At 41.4% G+C, this 18886-nt stretch overlaps 1 long non-coding RNA gene across 1 annotated transcript in view; it reads left to right on the plus strand.

Moving 5' to 3' along the window:
* Nucleotides 1-263: 263 nt before the first annotated feature.
* Nucleotides 264-18886, plus strand: part of LOC124148779 — a 28682-nt gene continuing 10059 nt past the window's right edge. The window contains exon 1 of the long non-coding RNA XR_006863016.2: nt 264-385. This is a non-coding gene — a long non-coding RNA (uncharacterized LOC124148779). The remainder of the gene's footprint in view (nt 386-18886) is intronic.

Here is an 18886-nt window from a genome sequence, read left to right on the forward strand (position 1 = left end):
TTAAAAGAAGATGGTTCATCTGTTATTCAAATTATTAAGTGCCTTCGTGTTTGTTTCGCCATTGCCAATACAACTTTATCCAATGAGTACGAATCCTACTCCATCATCGGACGACAGAATGAACGTTGACACGTTCACGCAATGTTTTCCCAACAACACCGGCGAGCGTAAACACATCAACATATTCATACACGCCAGGGCCATGATAATGCGAAACCACCTACATACACTGGACACGTGATCGCAAGACTCTGTCACTCATGGTTTTGCAAGCACTTATTATTTCTCATTCAGTCCCCCCACTCATTGTAGAATAGACTATATTAAAGGACTGCTGTGAGTCGAGGTCTTCCTGTGCCTACTGGAACGCTGCCTCGTTGCTAAGGTGAGGTCTCTTCTCTTCTCATTATGCTAGGGCACTGTCTCTTAAGAGTAATGCGTGTTTCAACTGAAGTACATGCATCATATTACTTTCTCCGAACGTTGTTGTTATTCTCCTTCCCATGAATCCATTATAGGTACACTTTTAGCGGATTTAGTAAATTTAACTGAAAGCTATAAAGATTTACTTAAAAAGGTTAATTTGTGGGATTTTGCATTCTCTGGTGTCATTGATTTTCAAGGAACCTTTCATATTATTTTCACCACTATTTTGCCATTTACGTCCAATTGAATCTGTTTCGGCAGATAATTGAGACTGAAACTATATACGTTTTATATTTAAAGCTGTATTATTTGAAACCATTTTCGTGGCTTAAGCTTGGCTAATGATGCATTTCCTTCTTATGGTAAGATGTCGACAGCATTCTTATGGTTTCCTTCTTAATCAAATTTGTAAAAGTTACTGCAATTAGATCTCCTTTGAGTTATTAGCATGTAGAGCCGAACAGAAAGATCTCCGTTGAGTTATTAGCATGTAGAGCCGAACAGAAAGTCGTGAAGTGAACTGATCGATGTATGTACGAAGCCAGACGTGTATCAGATGACATTACAGATGCTCCTGGATGTAAAAGAATCTTACGATTAACTGTCGGTTACAGTTATGGAGTATTCTGTTCGATGTAGTACAATAGCAAAGATTAAGAACACCTTTGAAGCCACTGTATTGTTTGCACTATCCATGAATTACTTTTCATGAATGGTCAGGTGGTTGCCAATTATTCACCATGCACCGATTACATGAATGTACACTTGAAATAAAATTTTCTTGGTATTCTTACGCTGAAGTGATTGATTTCAAATTTTGTCGGAAAAGATTTGTCGCCAGCAGTGCTCGAACCCACATCGTATGATGGCAGAATGAGTAATCCGGCAACACACGACAGACTTGTGTGAAATTAACATAATATTTAAGATATCTGTTTAATCTTTAAAGGCTCAGACAATAATATGTAAAGTGTTGTGTCGCATTAAGTTACTTGTAACGATGTCCATGGTAAGTAACCAGGTGACCCTTTGATGAGAAAAACTAAACTGCAGGCCAAATAAACAGATCCTTGTGTAGAGCTCTTAATATTCCTGTCATTCCCGTTAGCATGTTCTCAAAACGTGTAAACGATTGATAAAATACTCGTTGAGGTCCCCGCGAAATTGTAAAGACTTTTGTACCACGCGGCGTGCAGAGTTTGGAGCAAGTGCATCAAATGCAGAAAAAGTAGTTCACGTGCATCATGCAAGAGTGGCTCACACAGAATATTTTCCAAAAAAGAATGTTGGGACAAAGTCTAAAACTGGAGATGTGAGAAATCGTAGAAAGTTGGGATGTGCTTTAACCTAGAGAACTAAGAGTAACTGTAGGCTCGTGAATGAGAATTCCCTTGCCCCCGCGGGACTCTGCGATTCCAATAGACGAACCGAGGGTTTTGTACTTATATGTTTCTGCTACGGCTTTCGAGTGTAGTATCCCATAGATGGTCAATGATCCAGTGAAACCTTGCTTCTTTTGATCGTTGAATGCTGTACAGCATCTTCTACCTTCAGACGTGTCTGTACGAATGAGACATAAGGACACAGAGAGACTTGTTCCTGTCTCTTTAGTGAGGAATCATTATTCATAAAAGATTACACCGTTATAGTCCTGATGTATTCTTCAAGATAAATACTCGGTCATTGTGTGTATCTTAACAACATACTGCGGGCATGGATACATTTTTCATGTAGGTAATAACATACTCTTATTCAATTTTGCAAGGTATAGAGCAAATAATACATAAAACTAGCTACCCATTGATGGCCCTTGTTGGTCTGTAATGTATTTATTTACTCAGATACATTACTCGATATAAAACCGCCTCCGTGGTCTTGTGGTAGAGCGTCCGCCCGGAGAGCGAAAGGTCCGGGGTTCGATCCCCGGCCGCGTCATACCAAAAGACGTTAAAAGATGGTTCTTGTTGTTACCCTGTCTGGCGCTCAGCATTTAGGGGCTAAAACAAGGACTGGTCGGCTCGGAGTCAGTATACTGTGTCTGAGTGGGGTATTCATGTTAAACTGCGGCATGGTATCTCAGTGTGCTAGCACTATAAATCGGCATCAGTCCGGACTAGTACAAGGAGCCACACACACACACACACACACACACACACACACACACACACGTGCATGCACATCGCTATATAAGTGCAATAATCTTGGACGCGACATTCTCCTCACCTCACGACATAAGGAACGTATCAAATAAATATGTAATTCGTAGTTTTTATTACAATTGGGTCACAGATGGTCCCGTCGAGTAAGGCGTGGTAATTACCTGTGCAGAATTGCGTCCCTTAGGGGAGCCAGGAACCTGTGAACGTTGGTTGGAATTCCGATTCGCACCGATTATGAACCTTGGTTTGTCATCACCATACAGTGTAAATGTTCAAACCAGCATATCTTCGGGATCACCTCATCATATGCCGCATTAAAACTGAAATGTCGTTCAAGACTGTGTAAACCACAGATCACTCGGTAAACAGGGTGACGAGTTTGGTCGAGGTCATATTTTATATCACCGTCCACGGACAAGTTACCTTAAACTAGTATGAGTCCCTGATCTACAATGATTCCCATGTGAACTGGAATAATTAAATCCTGTTGACATAATGAATGTCATCATATCAAACATTTCAAATTTAGGTAGTTAAAGTTTCAAATCGCAGTCATGAAGATGTAAAATATATTTTATGTTTAGAATATTTATAGTCGGTACCAAAAGATTTGGTATTTGAATGAATTACCTGAGAAGATCCAGGTTAGAATTGGAGTAACCAATTCTTGCCGTAAAAGGCGACTATGCATGTCGTAAGAGGCGACTGACGGGATCAGGTCATCTTCTCGAGGCAGGGGAGTTAACTGACTGTAAAAGTGGGCTTGTGGAGTTAGATTTTGGCTGGAGTCTATGCATAGTCCAATCAAAACTAGATATCCAGTTCGTAAACAAAATGGAATTCAACGTGCCGATTTCGGTCGACTGCAGGATTTGCGAAGCATGTGTACCGCCAAGGGGCCGTCGACAGATATTTTGGAAATCTTTTTATTTGTTTAATCAAGGTGCTCAAGTGATTTGAACACTTCGCGGGGTAAGACTCGTTTAATTACAATATAGATCTTAGCCGTCTTGACAAGGTGTCGCTATTTTGTTTGTGGAAAATGCAAGTGATATGAGTGATGGAGTCAATAGGGACGTAGAAAGGACATCACTCTGTAACTGTAATACTGTAATACTGTAATAGCCACTTGTAGCGCTACGATCGAGCTTGGAAATTCCAGCCTAGTTCGGCAAGGGTGGAAACTCAGTTAACGCCCTTGCCTCGGGAAGATGGGTTTTGTTGGTCAGGCTCGCTGACTTGCTGATGCATGTCATCGTATCCGAATTGCGAAAATTGATGCTCATGATGTCAATCACTGGATTGTCTGGTCCAGACCCGATTATTTACAGATCGCCGTCATACAGCTGGAATATTGCTGAGTCCGGCGTTAAACAACAAACAAATAAACAAACAAACAAACAAACAAATAAACTTGAATGAATGGTCATATAAGTGACGAGCAACAAGAGAAAGTACTCCTGGTTTTGACGTCATTATATGGATATATTCGATCTGTCATTACAGTATTGAAGATGACAGATACGATCTGGTATGATTCATGTGTTCATGTGGGCAGCTGATAGTATCAATAGGGGTTCCTACTGACCACGTGTCGCCATGTGTCCACGCAGTCGTCAGCTTCGAAGAAGTTCTTGCTTTTTCAAGGGCACATAGGACCAGTGAGGTGGCCTAGTGGGTAAAGCGTTCACTCGTCATGCCGAAGGCCCGGGTTCGATCCCACATGGGTACAACGTTTGACAATTTTTTGGGTAATACACCTACGACCTACCTTACTTTCGCGTACCATTTTAGGTTAGGCTCGGGTAGATATTTTATCTTTTATGGTGTCCCCAGCAGTGATGTTTCTGGAATACTGCTAAATGTAAAACCTAACTCATTCACTCACTCACACACACTCACGCGCACACCGGACGATTTAATGATAAATTAAAGGCGGTTCCCGTGTATCCCCACCCCAGTAATATGGGTGAAATGATTCTAAAACGGCGTTAAACCAAACCCAGTGACTCACTTACTCAAGGGCACATACACACACGACGTGTTTCCACAGAGAACAAAACATATCTCTTGTAATGTTTGATCGTGTAATGGGCGACTGGGCAGACTTGACGCTAAATAGTACGCACGTCACGCTGGCTACCACACACGTGTACAATGTGTGAATTCCATTTGTAGTCTCCATTACCGTGATTTGGCAGGAATATTGCTACAAGCGGATTGAAACCCGACTCACCCGCTCTTCTCTTTATTTGCTCGACGACAGAGCAAGGGTGGAAGGGTAAGGACCCACTACACGATGTGCAGAGTTATGTCCCTTAGATCAAGAATCCGATCGAATCTCATATCCATGTCCTTTGCCATCCTTTGTCTGCATGTTTAGACTCAAATATTTTGTGGCGTTTACCGTCAAACACTAAATTTGGGAAACAATAAGAAATATGGACACATAGTATCCACATTTGGCATAGAGTTCAACAAAGCGAGACACTATTGTCGACCATACGTGCCTCCCACGCCTCTGTGGGTGCAGTCAGCTTTGTCCAATGAACGCATGCATTACATGGTCACAAAAAATTCGCGAAGAGACATGTCATTATTCTGGAAGATGCTGGTTTCTTCTCAATTGTTCAAATTAACGGGTAAGCATGTTTTCCGGTCTAACTAGACTCATCACCGGTCTTCCGGTAACGGGTACCACCGGTGGGGCAGGAAACGCTCGCCTGATATCACTACTATGCATACAATGAATGGACTGTGCTTTTAGCAGATTTCTTATGATACGGAAAACGTTTTGTCGCATCTATTTTCATACGTGTATTAAAGAGGAACAATAAGTTCTGACCAAAAATCCTCACCATATTCACAAGAAATATCTGTAAAAAATAAAAGCCAACTGTACGATTCCAACTCTATCAGGAGCAGGCGTATATTAATCACTATCAACTATTGATGAAAACAGGTGTCCGTGGAAAAGGGTAAGAGCAGCCCTTGTACAACGTCTGGAAACTGGCAGTTCCTGATTCACCGATGGGACGAGATACGCGCACCTGTTCGCTTACACCTGCTGTTATGATATAGTCGTACAATGGACTGAGCTTTTAGCAGAGAGATTTCTTTTGACTATTACAACGTCTAGGCTACCCACGAAATGGGCTCCATACTTAAAGAGCAGAGTCCATCTTTATTCAGTTCCTACTGTGTGATAATGCAGCGGAATGACCAGGCAGAGTCTTTCATTCACACGTGGAATCTTAGATATACGATCACGTTCACTGGCGTGGCATCTTTAAAACGTGACACCAAACTGGCTGTGGCGACACAGTACACCGTCGTTGTACACGCTGTCACAGCATGTTGTCACCGATCCTGCGATGTCCATCATTTCCCGATATAGTCTTCTCTGAAGTGACATATCAATGCCATCAACGCCAATCTCTGAAAAGTTCATTCTGTTAGTAAAGTGGTGTTTTATCTCAAATGTATCCCATCGGTAATGACTCGACAATGTTTTCAACAAAAAGCAATAAATGTCAATGATACAGACATTCTCCCATTTTTCCCAGTAGGTTATTGACGTCAAGCGTTTTGAAACAGCCTTGACGAGAACAATGCTGCACAGCCTTGCATCCATTTACAGTCTTGATCCAGACATTGTGATTTGTGTCAAACAAAGACATTAAACTTTATCTGTGTATGAACGTACTCATCACTGCTAGATAGATATAAATACACTTTACACTCAAAGAAGATTTTGAATCAAACTTGCAATAATTGTCAAAATTACCCCAATCCCATGTAATTTGGAATTGGACGTACCTCATTCAGATATGCAAAGATGTCCAAAACGCGATGTGACGTTGGACTATCAACGGTAGACTATCATGCTGATGTATCTTAGAGATAACCTTCGATTCCTCTTGAAGCGTACTGATGAATTCCGCTTACTGGGAACATATTCGGTTCCCAAGTACCCAATCCGAATGCCCAGCAGGTCAGATAACGTAAGGTTGTAGGTAGGTTGTGTGGAGTTTACACTGGAGTTACTAAAAGCACGAACGCCAGTCACTTGATGTCAAGCTTAAAGCATCTCCACTGCGTTGCTCGTCTTTAATCCTCAATCTCAGTATGTTAAAAATTCGTATTAAAGATATTACTTATAATCTCTGTATCTCATTTGTTATTTAACGTGATCTTCCTGGTCTCCGTCCTTTCTGAATCAACACAGACACAGTATGAAATCACTTTCTAGGAATTTAATAGACTAAAATTTATGTATATAGAAATTATCCTGGTTGAAAGACAGCTCTCCAGAACTTGAGTTTAAGTGCAAATTATCCCCTGAACACCATTTAAACAAAACACAATCTGAGTGACACTCGCCCTCAGTTCAAGTGAACAATGCGCTAATAACGCCGTACGTTGCACCTGTGGCCAAGTGGTCTATGGCGGATTAATTCTCTATGTAGAGTTACGTCCCTTATGCATTGCAGGATCTCCTTGTCGCTGGTGCGACTATGAGATATGCCATGTTTGTGATCATTATTATTTTGAAACCATACCATTTGTTTGTTTGTTGACTGAAGTGGTAAACGTCTCGTGCGTCATTTGGAGTTTTAACGAATTTAACTCAGTGATAAAATGACCCAACAGGGTGGAAATATCTATTTAACAGTTTTTCTTCCTTTAACGTGGACCACATGCACCAGATGTGATTCCCCATATTCACGAAAGTGCTCTCCATGCTGGAACGTCAACTCTCTATAAGAGTTTGGGAGTATATTCCAGGTTTGGGAGTATATTCTGGGTTTGGGACTTGAATTTTTCAAGTTTTTTTTATCAATATTGTTCCCGAAAGAAACGAGCAATAAAAAAGTTTGCCTCATGTTTGGCGCACAAAAACAACAATTGTTCGCTGGAAATGTATTGTGATCCAGGTCATGACCTTTCCTGATTGGCTTGCATCCCCAGCAAAAAAAAGCCCAGTGTCAGCACAGACATAAGGCAATGTAGCAATTGTCTTAATCAATACACGTATCATGTAGCATGCATATCACTAATGAGACGCTGGTACCTAAAGTGTGCGTTTGAATATTAACCTGGCTCTGTCACCTCCTTAATGAACAACAGGGGATCATGTTCATAGAATATTGGCCATGCACTTCTGGTTTTGTGAAAGAGACATGGTAATTAGTGCCGCGGAACCATCATCCGACTTACGCCCAACGGAAACTGCTAATACACCTTAGTTAGCCACCGAGAACCTATTGTCATTCAATGTACAATAGAAGTCTAAACGAATCAGGTCCAGCGTTATGCAAGACAACCATCACTTTTTGCCGCGTGGGTTTAATAGAATCGCTGCGTTGTCGCAACCCATCATAATGATTACATGTCTAGAATCTTTTAGAAGTTTTCAAGCGAGTCTGGTTACCCTTAGATTGCGAGAAAACACTACTTGTGTCGTTGTTAAATTGTTTGATATATGCCTGACTTGATCATACACGAAAACAATGTCTGTTCATGCTCTTCCAAATTAGGAATTAATTCTGCGTCAGAGATTTTGGGTCGGTTGTCGTTTAAATCTGACTTTAATCATGATTTGACTAGAACCACATAAAACATATATGCAGTAATTGATATTTGATAAGCCAAGTACAAACATCCGAGAAATCTGACACTGATTGCTCTCATAAAGTCCACATGCACTTTCGTTGCCAGTCATTTAGGAAGCACAGGCAACTTACATGACGATTCCTGTCCAATTAGCTTTCGAGTGTGTGTCATTTAAGTTCTAAAGTATAGTTTACGAAGGGACAGTCACACATTATCTAAATACGTCTTCAAGTGAGACGTTTTCTTTGCAGTAATGTTCCTGTTTATGACAAACGCCACTCCTCACATGCTTCATCGTGTGCCAGGACGTCAACTTACATTGGACCCCCAAAAAATAATTGAAGACAGCTACCTTCAAGAAATATGATATATTCGTCATTCTGTCTTTTTCAAAAACAATACATAACGATGATTAGAGTGAGTGAGTTGAGTTTAACGCCGCTTTTAATAGCATAACAGTTATATCACGGCGTGTCAGCTTAATGTGGGAGGAAAGCCCGAAGTAATGCAGGTCTCAGACGTTTACCACTTCTGTGAAACCCATGAGCACGGGTATGGTGCTGGAAAACCTAGAAACATAATCGGGGCGAACCGGGATTCGAACCCACAATCTTAGGTTTCTGGCGTGCCAAAGGGACGCAACTCTGCACAGCGAATCGCGGCGCCTTAGACGACTGGGCTACCCGTGCCCCCACGATGATTAGAAGAGAAAGTTGCCAGGCTTGTGTTATAGATGTTATAAGGTGTAGCAGGATCACGAGGGGTACATGAGGTTTTATGCGTCCCGCGTTAAGTTTTATACAACGAGCCGGATGCGAGTGGTGTAAAACGTGGGACGCATAAAACCTCATATACCCCTCGTGATCCTGCTTCAATGACATTGTAAAAGAATTGACACAAATTCAAAATTGATAGAAAACAGCTGTTCGACTGAGCTGAGGTTAAGTTGTGCTATATCACGTGACTCGAAAACGTGTGTTTGGCTTTTTGCTTTGAAGCGGGGTACAAGAGATTTATTCTGCCGCTGAGAAATCAACGTGCAGCCTGTACTGCTCGTGGCGGGGTATAAGAGATTTATTCTGCCTCTGAGAAATCCCCGTGCAGCCTGTACTGCTCGTGGCGGGGTACAAGAGATTTATTCTGCCTCTGAGAAATCCCCGTGCAGCCTGTTTTGCTCGTGGCGGGATTTATTCCCCGCTGAGAAATTATTTTTACCCCCCAAGGCGGGTTACTGAATATTTTATCAAGATCACGTGGGCCAATCAGATCTCATCATTCTGACGGATGTGTGATAATATCATATGTAGATAGCAACTTCTTCATTGGTTTCACTATTACTCGGATGCAACTCATCCAGTGTCCATTGTAAGATTCTGACTATATCATAGGCTTGTGTGTATGAATCACTATCAAATGCCGATAACAGACGTAAGGTGGGCCTATCCCGTCAACCTGTGGCAAAGATAAAACAAAGATATTATATCAATTTCGTTTTATTTATTGAGCGAGTTTGGTTTTACATTACTTTACCATTACCCAAGGCATATCATGGCGATGGCAATTAGGAATGAGCTTTACACTTTGTTTCCATGATAGGAATCAAACCCCAGCCTTCGACTAGACGACCGAACACGTTAACCAATGGGCTACCCACGCGCACTTACTTTGTAAAACATTTCCTACGGTGATTTCCATATCATGTTGCATTGCTAATAGACGGCTTGTGGAAAAGGATAAAACAAAGAGAGGAAGAAGACACAAAGCATGCCCCGCAGACACGTCGTGGTACGATACGCTGTTCAATGATACAGCATCCCCTCTTGGTGAGACTCATTCTGCTGACTACTGCCCGTTGGCATCGCCAGTCACCCTGCTGTCCCCTATATCAAGTTGCGTGTATTGAGCCCTTGGTAACGAATCTCCATATCCAGCTGAATACGTTGCACAAAGGGCTTTGACCCAGACGTATCAAATGGCTGTGGTCAAGTCGATCCCCGACTTGACGAGATCTAGACTTTAAGATGCGTATGTTCTGATTGAAAGCCAGATCTTACAGAGTAATAAGAACACCCGTGCGTTGTCAGCTTTAATAAAGATCTCATAGTTTACAACTTATGCATAGAAGCATTTGTCTGAGAAGTGGATTGATTTTCTTAAATGAGGTGAAATGGGGTTTAACGTCGCGTCCAAGATTATTGCACTTATATAGCGACATGCATGCACTTGTGTGTGTGGCTGCTTGTTCTAGTCCAGACTGATGCCGATTTATAGTGCTAGCCCACTGAGATACCATGCCGCAGTTCATGGTTCATGAATACCCCACTCAGACACAGTATACTGACTCCGAGTCGACCAGTCCTTGTTTTAGCCCCTTAATGCCGAATTACAGGGTAACAACAAGTACCATCTGTTAACCACTTTTGATATCGAACCCCGGACCTTCCGCTCTCCGGGCGGACGCTCTACCACTAGACCACGGAGGCGGTCGGTACTTCAGTGACTCATCAAAACAAACTTATCATGGCCTGGAGCAAGCGGTCTTTTAGGCAATGTGGAAAAGAGGAATAGTGTCATTCAAACTCTTAACATCCCCACGTCTACCAATCTCAATTAAGAGATCGTGCATCTAAACCGTGCAAGGGCTACTCGAAATATATTTAAACCTACGCGTAACTCTTTCAAGTGTTGCTCAGCAGTAATATGATGTTTGATTTTAAGATGATTGGTTGTCTTGTTGGGAATGTCCTCCCTGAAAGTAAATGTCTTTCAGATATAAAACGTCAATGCCAGAGAATAACCAGTCTCAACTATCTGCCGAAACCGATTCCACTGGGCGTAAAGGGCAAAATAGTTGTGGAAATTGTGAATGGATCGCTGAAAATCAGTAGCGACAGTAGGTGTTCACGAAAAGGGAAGGTAAGGATGGCCTGCCCCACCGGTTGCACTCGTCACTCTGCTGTATAAAACGGTCTGGTGTGCGTATCTTTTGTCCAAACCAGAATATAACCTCATATATGTACTTCTGAAAGGGGGCGGTCGGGTAGCCTAGTGGTTAAAGCGTTCGCTCGTCACGCCCAAGACCCACGTTCGATTCCCGACATGGGTACACAGCCCATTTCTGGTGTCCCCCCCCCCCCCCCCCGTGATATTGCTTGAATACTGCTAAAAGCGGCGTAAAACCATACTCACTCACTGACTGTGAAAGGGCGAAAGAAAGTATACACAAGAAAATGGGATTTGACCAATAGATTACGAACGTCATCAAAAGATTACAAGGCTAACCTGTTGTGAGATACTCGTGACACGATGCATCGGAAACCATACACGGTATATGGTCTTTGTAATATCGCCTATGATACCCGCAGTAAATATATCCCCATTGAGGGGCAGTCGGGTAGCCCAGTGGTTAAGGTGTTCGCTCGTCACGCCGAAGACCCGGGTTCGATCTCCGTCATGGGTACAATGTGTGAAGCCCATTTCTGGTGTTCCCGACGTGATATTGCTGGAATTTTGCTAAAACCGGCGTAAAACCTCACTCAGTCACATCGCTATCGAATAAATGTTTCTTGTCTTTTTCATTTTTAGCCAACATGGGTGTATACTTTCTTTTGAACGGCAGTATATGTCAATAATTTTCTCATCTATATTCTATTGCGTTCGCCAACTTTGCGACAACCAGTTTCGACATTATTCTACTTTATTATTAAATGAAATTCTTTATTAAAACAGGGGAAACTTAACACTTGGCATTGCAGTGGTGCACTAGGTGTGTTAGAGAAAACACATGCGTATTAGGCTTGAGGACGACACTCCATCTTTGTTATGGATGATGTCGATCGATGAGGATCTTCGGATTTGAAATGTTCAAGATGTTTAACGATATTTATCCACGACAGAGGATCTTGATCTTGACATTACTCCAAACGCTGATTGAAATAGTTCGACCTCATCGAGTTCTACTTGTGTCATCTGACGAGTGTTAATGTCAGTTTCAATGTAACGTAATATTTAGGCACAATTACACAATGAGTGAAAAGAACACACATCAGTTAGACATGGAGATGATATTCACTTTTTTAAGTCATCACGCTTATGAGAAATGACTTCATGTAGTGCTTTTGAACATGTTTTTAACAATCTTTTTTGGGTTCAACAAAATCAGTTAATAGGCTATCGTGAGACTGGATTTTCTGGTCCTTGACGGGGCGGTCGGGTAGCCTAGTGGTTAAAGCGTTCGCTCGTCACGCCGAAGACCCGGGTTCGATTCCCGACAATGTGTGAAGCCCATTTCTGGTGTCCCCCGCCGTGATATTGCTGGAATATTGCTAAAAGCGGCGTAAAACAAAACTCACTCACTCTGGTCCTTGACTTGATTATCTGGTTTTGTTGACAGGCCGGGTTCTCCCGGTAGGGCAGGACATGCTTACCTTTTTCCCCGGTGTCAGCACTGATTACAGTTTTCAACGCTATTTTCCTCTTTACGCCCATATGTTATCGGTTTCGCCGGACATTTGATATTGGTTACTCTCTGGCTTTAGCATTTTATATTTATTAAACTAAATAAGTGATTTCCTGGAATGTAGAAAAAAATTAATGAACAGATTATACGTCTGAATACAATTATAAGAAACAATTTTACAGTAACAAGTGAATATTACACCGACACTCCCCAATGAGCGATGAATGCAAGACCTAGTCCAAGACATACAGATCTCTGTTTGGTACAGATCATACAGGCCATACAGGTCATACAGACCATACAGGTCATACAGGCCATACATACCATACAGGCCATACAGGCTATACAGGTCATACAGGTCATACAGATCATACATGTCATACAGGCCATACAGGTCATACAGGTCATACAGGTCATATAGGCCATACAGGTCATACAGACCATACATACCATACAGGCCATACAGGCTATACAGGTCATACAGGTCATACAGGTCATACAGGTCATACAGGTCATACAGACCATACAAGCCATACAGGCTATACAGGTCATACAGATCATGCAGGTCATGCAGGTCATACAGGTCATACAGGCCATACAGGCCATATAGATCATACAGGCCATACAGGTCATACAGGCCATACATACCATACAGGCCATACAGATCATACAGGCCATACAGATCATACAGGCCATATAGATCATACAGGCCATACATACCATACAGGCCATACCGATCATACAGGCCATATAGATCATACAGGCCATACAGATCATACAGGCCATATAGATCATACAGGCCATATAGATCATACAGGCCATACAAATCATGCAGGCCATACAGGTCATACAGACCATACAGGCCATACAGATCAAACAGGCCATACATGTCATACATGTCATACAGATCATGAATGGTCATACGGGCCATACAGGCCATACAGGCCATACAGGCAATACATGCCATACATGCTATACAGGCCGTACATGACATACAGGCCATACAGGTAATACAGGCCATACATGCCATACAGGTCATACAGATCATACATGCCATACATGCTATACAGGCCGTACATGACATACAGGTAAAACAGGCCATACATGCCATACAGGTCATACAGATCATACATGCCATACATGCTATACAGGCCGTACATGCCATACAGGCCATACAAGTAATACAGGTCATACATGCCATACAGGCCATACAGATCATGCAGGTTATTCAGGCCATACAAATCATATAGATCATACAGGTTATACAGATCATACAGGCCATACAAAATTAATCATGCAGGTTATTCAGGCCATACAAATCATATAGATCATACAGGTTATACAGATCATACAGGCCATACAAAATTAATCATGCAGGTTATTCAGGCCATACAAATCATGCAGGCTATACAGGCCATGCAGATCATGCAGGTCATACAGGTCATACAGATCATACAGATCATACAGGTTATACAGATCATACAGACAATAAAGGCCATACAGATCATGCAGGTCATACAGATCATACAGGTCATACAGATCATGTAGGTCATACAGGTCATACAGGCCATACAGGTCATACAGATCATGCAGGTCATACAGATCATACAGATCATACAGACAATCCAGATCATGCAGGTCATACAGATCATACAGACCATACAGATCATACAGGTCATACATATCATGTAGGTCATACAGGTCATACAGATCATACAGATCATACAGACCATACAGATCATGCAGGTCATACAGGTCATACAGATCATACAGATCATACAGACCATACAGATCATGCAGGTCATACAGGTCATACAGGTCATACAGACCATAAAGGCCATACAGATCATGCAGGTCTTACAGATCATACAGATCATACAGGTTATACAGATCATACAGGCCATAAAGGCCATACAGGCCACACAAATCATGCAGGTCATACAGATCATGTAGGCCATACAGGTCATACAGATCATGCAGGTCATACAGATCATACAGATCACGAAGGTCATACAGGCCATACAGATCATGCAGGTCATGCCGCCCATACAGATCATGTGTCAAGGCGATATGTTTGCCCAGGTCAACCGTTTCTGTATGAAGAAATTGACAATGCATGACTGTGCAATATTAAGAAGGCCATGTCGGTTATTCATTGTCATTCTTGTATGTGGAGAACATTTACTGACCATTCCTTGCCCAAATTGACAAGATCGAATCGTTTTTCTTGATCTTATAAATACTGTTATTTGACATTCATCCAGTTTGAGTGACATACCAGAGAAAGTAACAACATTGATTCTATCAGTGTCCATTAGTATTCGCCAAATGATGACCCCGACCCAGTAACTGAATTGTCTCTGTCAAGGTCCAGTATCTCTTTGCAATGCTAATGTCAATACTGTTTCCTTAACAGTTACTGTACACACATCCTTTGAGACAATGACATCGCTGCTTAAATATTTTTTTCAGACGTATTCGTATCAACCGTATTTGTTTTTTATGATGTATGTTTCCGTACTGCTTCAAAATATTATGGGGGCGGTCGGGTAGCCTGGTGGTTAGAGCGTTCGATCGTCACGCCGAAGACCCGGGTTCGATTCCCGACATGGGTACAATGTGTGAAGCCCATTTCTGGTGTCCACCGCCGTGATATTGCTGGAATATTGCTAAAACCATACGCACTCACTCAAAATATTATGGAATTAATTTACACCCGTTAAGATTGGATATGGATAGTCCAGTCGCCGCATTTCGGTAGGCAGTGTTGCGTCTCGGTGGCGTTCGAAAAGCAAATTCGCGCTGATTATGACCCTTGTTTTACCAGAATTGAGTATTCAACTCAAGAAGCATATGTTACATGGTGATTGTTATGATTCGGATTTCGATTAAATTGTTTCTGTTCCTTTCACAAAAGTTCCAAAAATACAGGCTACTGAATCATCTCGTGCTCCCTGATACGTTTTAGTGGAAGATACAGATATTGTGTTAGCCTGCTGTTTCAAGTTACAAATGAAGAAATATCAAATATTATGTAACAACACACAGTCGGTTCATCTCATCTGTAACATGAGACAAGTTATACTACATACGGACATTTTGGTGAGTATTGGGATTCAACGAATGTTGTGTCGTCACATGACCTGGTAAGTTACAAGAACCCCACTGCAGCTTACAGTGAAGCTATTTAGTAATCGATTCCCATCCCATTTCATGGCAAAGATTTGTTTTCACATGATTTGAATGGTGCTCCAAACAACTCGGTGAATTAACACGAAGGAAGAAACAGTAGCAATATTAATTTACCTGATTGCATCTTAGCAATAAAATACGGACATCGATCATAAATATTCAATTCTAAAATTAATGTTTGCTGCATTTCGTAACAGAACGGGCAGTGTCAGATTATCAGTATTTTTACTCATATCATTCATCGACCGCACTTGAATCTGTGTTTGTCGGCAAAAATGCCAAAAACAAACTGTCACACTTTATAGATAATCGGTAAATATTAGTAAGGTGATAGTTATTCTGGTTTGATACCTCTGAGTCGTGGATTCTCGTATGACTTGTAAGCAGGTATTCTGCTCAATTTATTTTCTATTTCTGGATGCATGGGTGTCTAAGTGGTCTTTGACGCCATTACTCTTCCTACTGCAGAGCTAGAATCAGCTGGTTTGACTCCTTGACTCACCGCGAGCATGACCCCTGGCCGGACAGTCTCATGGGTTTCAAATGACAAACAACTTGTGCCTCAATGGTATGTTCATGCATAAGACACAGGAAATATATGTTAAAGCGGAATTAAACCCAAACCCACTCACTGTATAATTTTCCAAGAACCCAGAAGTGTTTCATGATTAATCATACTTAACATTCTTGTATTTTACTGTTCCCGGTTGTACAGATCACTGTGACATTGAGGTATTATTCACATATTCCAATGTCTTCTTATGCCCGCGGATTGAGATTAATCAGACAACTCTCTTGTATTATCTAGCATTAAATGTCTCGCCTTCAAGACACACCATGAATCATTCAACTTGCAGTCCACATCTCGTTATTTCATCTGATTTTTGACCGACACCTTAAATTCCTGGGCAAAGAAAGTATACATTTGAAAATTGGATTTGACAAAACTTTACCAGGCTAAAAACGCCGAAAAAAGGTTGAGATCCAAAACATTACAATGATTGAATAACTATTTCTTGTTTGTTTTTAGCACCATCAAACATTGGTGTATTATTTCCTTTAGGCCGCAGTTAAGTGCATAGCTTGATGAGTTTGTTTTTAGTACCATCACAAATAATAAGTCGTATTGTAAAAGAAATATGTGACCCGTGAAGATCCGGGGTAAAATCAGGTCTTCAGCAACCCATGCATGCCGTAAAAGGCGACTAAGCTTGTCGTAATAGGCGACTCACGGGATCGGGTGGTCAGGCTCGCTGACTAGTTGACAATGAAGAGATAGTTTTATTTTCCATGTATGGTGTGATAAAAGTTACATGTGGAACCTGTTCCTATTGATTCAAATTCCACTGCGACGCTGTTTTGTGATTTCAGTTGGAATAATGTCACATTCATTTTGTATTGTTACGATGCTTGGCGCCGTCAAGGTTTCATTTTAATCGGTTAGATTGTCTTGAGGTAAATGCATTGAACAGTAAAGACAGCTAAATACGCCATTTCCAAAAATGGGCTTAACCGCAGAGAATGAAATTATAAAGTTGATATAGTTGAATTGGAAAACCGAAGTCACAAAATAATGGTTTGATTTGATTAATTACTGGTGATGCATTACTGGTATCCCATTGCGTGGCTGGATACTTCCATATTATCCCGTGCATCGCGTTCTCGCTTTGTGAACCGCTGTGTTGGTGTTAATTTCTGATAATCAAACATGTGACGTTGCGCCTATATCAATAATCATTACAATCAGAGTTATATCTGGTGAGTGAGTGAGGTTTTAGCAATATTCCAGTAATATTCCGGAGGGGGACACCAGAAATGGGCTTCACACATTGTACATGTGGAATCGATCCCGACTTTTCGGCGTGACAAGGGAACGCTTAACCGCTACCTTACTACCCCAGCTTTGCCTTAAGCTCTAAGAGCGTATTACTGAACGAGGACGTGTTTCAACAGAAATGATTCACATCATTGTATTTAATACTCCAAGATAAACCTCAGTCGTATAGAACGTATAAATACGATTTAACAGTCAGTATACGATCAATACCATAACACTTGAATACATCTACAGTGGTTTGCCGAAACCCAGTAAGAATGTTATACGTGGGTTAGAAATAGATACGCGGGCGCCAAACTGTCCAAGAAATTCCTGAAAATACAGTAGAATGTGACACGAAGACCTCTGCAGATCTCTCGGGATCGTGACTTACATTCATTGTGCACACACTTCACATTGCCTGGTCTTTAATCCTCGTTCTTTTGTAACACTCAAACTTGCGGACGCACGTAACTGTGTCTTAGGAGCACTGGTTCTTGTTCTATTGCCGAAACTGTGATTTAACACCTCATGGCATTGTCACTATATCTTTTTGGACAAAATACATTGTTGTAATTATTTCCTTCCAATGGAGTGCAAGGTGCAAATCAATGCTTTTAGCAACGTACAGTCGCACTGATTTATAGCGATTTTGAAAGGATAAAAATCAGTTTGTCTTTCTGGTTAATGTCTTAATAAAATTCATAATTAAACACATTCATTGCCGTGTCTGATCTGAAAAAGAATGCTCCTTATGTTTACGGACTTCAGTTGTAATGGCCGTTGTTAGGCTCAAGTTGTAAAAGGCGACTTACGGCAGCGGGAGTTCAAGCTTGTGATGGATGTCATCACAATTGCGAAGATCGATGCTCATGATGTCAGTCACTGAACCGTCTGGTCCAGACTGGACCGACCGCCGTGATAGAACGAGAATACTGCTGAGTGCGGCGTTAAACAACAAGCAAACTAATACACATGAAACTTCGTCAATCCCGATGGCACCGCATTAAGTGAAATATACAGTGGATTAAAAAATGTCGTAATTATGCTTCAGCCACAGTAATCGACCGTAAACCAGGATTTCATATTTATGGTTTTGCTGTATAGGAACTTTTTCAGAGTGAATCTTTGCCTCCCTAAACATCATATATATTCCCACCCTCAAATGCCAAATACAGTAAACTACGAATATAACAAACTGAAAGGGACCACTAATTT

Source organism: Haliotis rufescens, unplaced genomic scaffold (genome assembly GCF_023055435.1).
Source record: "Haliotis rufescens isolate VD_foot unplaced genomic scaffold, xgHalRufe1.0.p SCAF_6, whole genome shotgun sequence".
Lineage (NCBI taxonomy): Eukaryota > Metazoa > Mollusca > Gastropoda > Lepetellida > Haliotidae > Haliotis > Haliotis rufescens.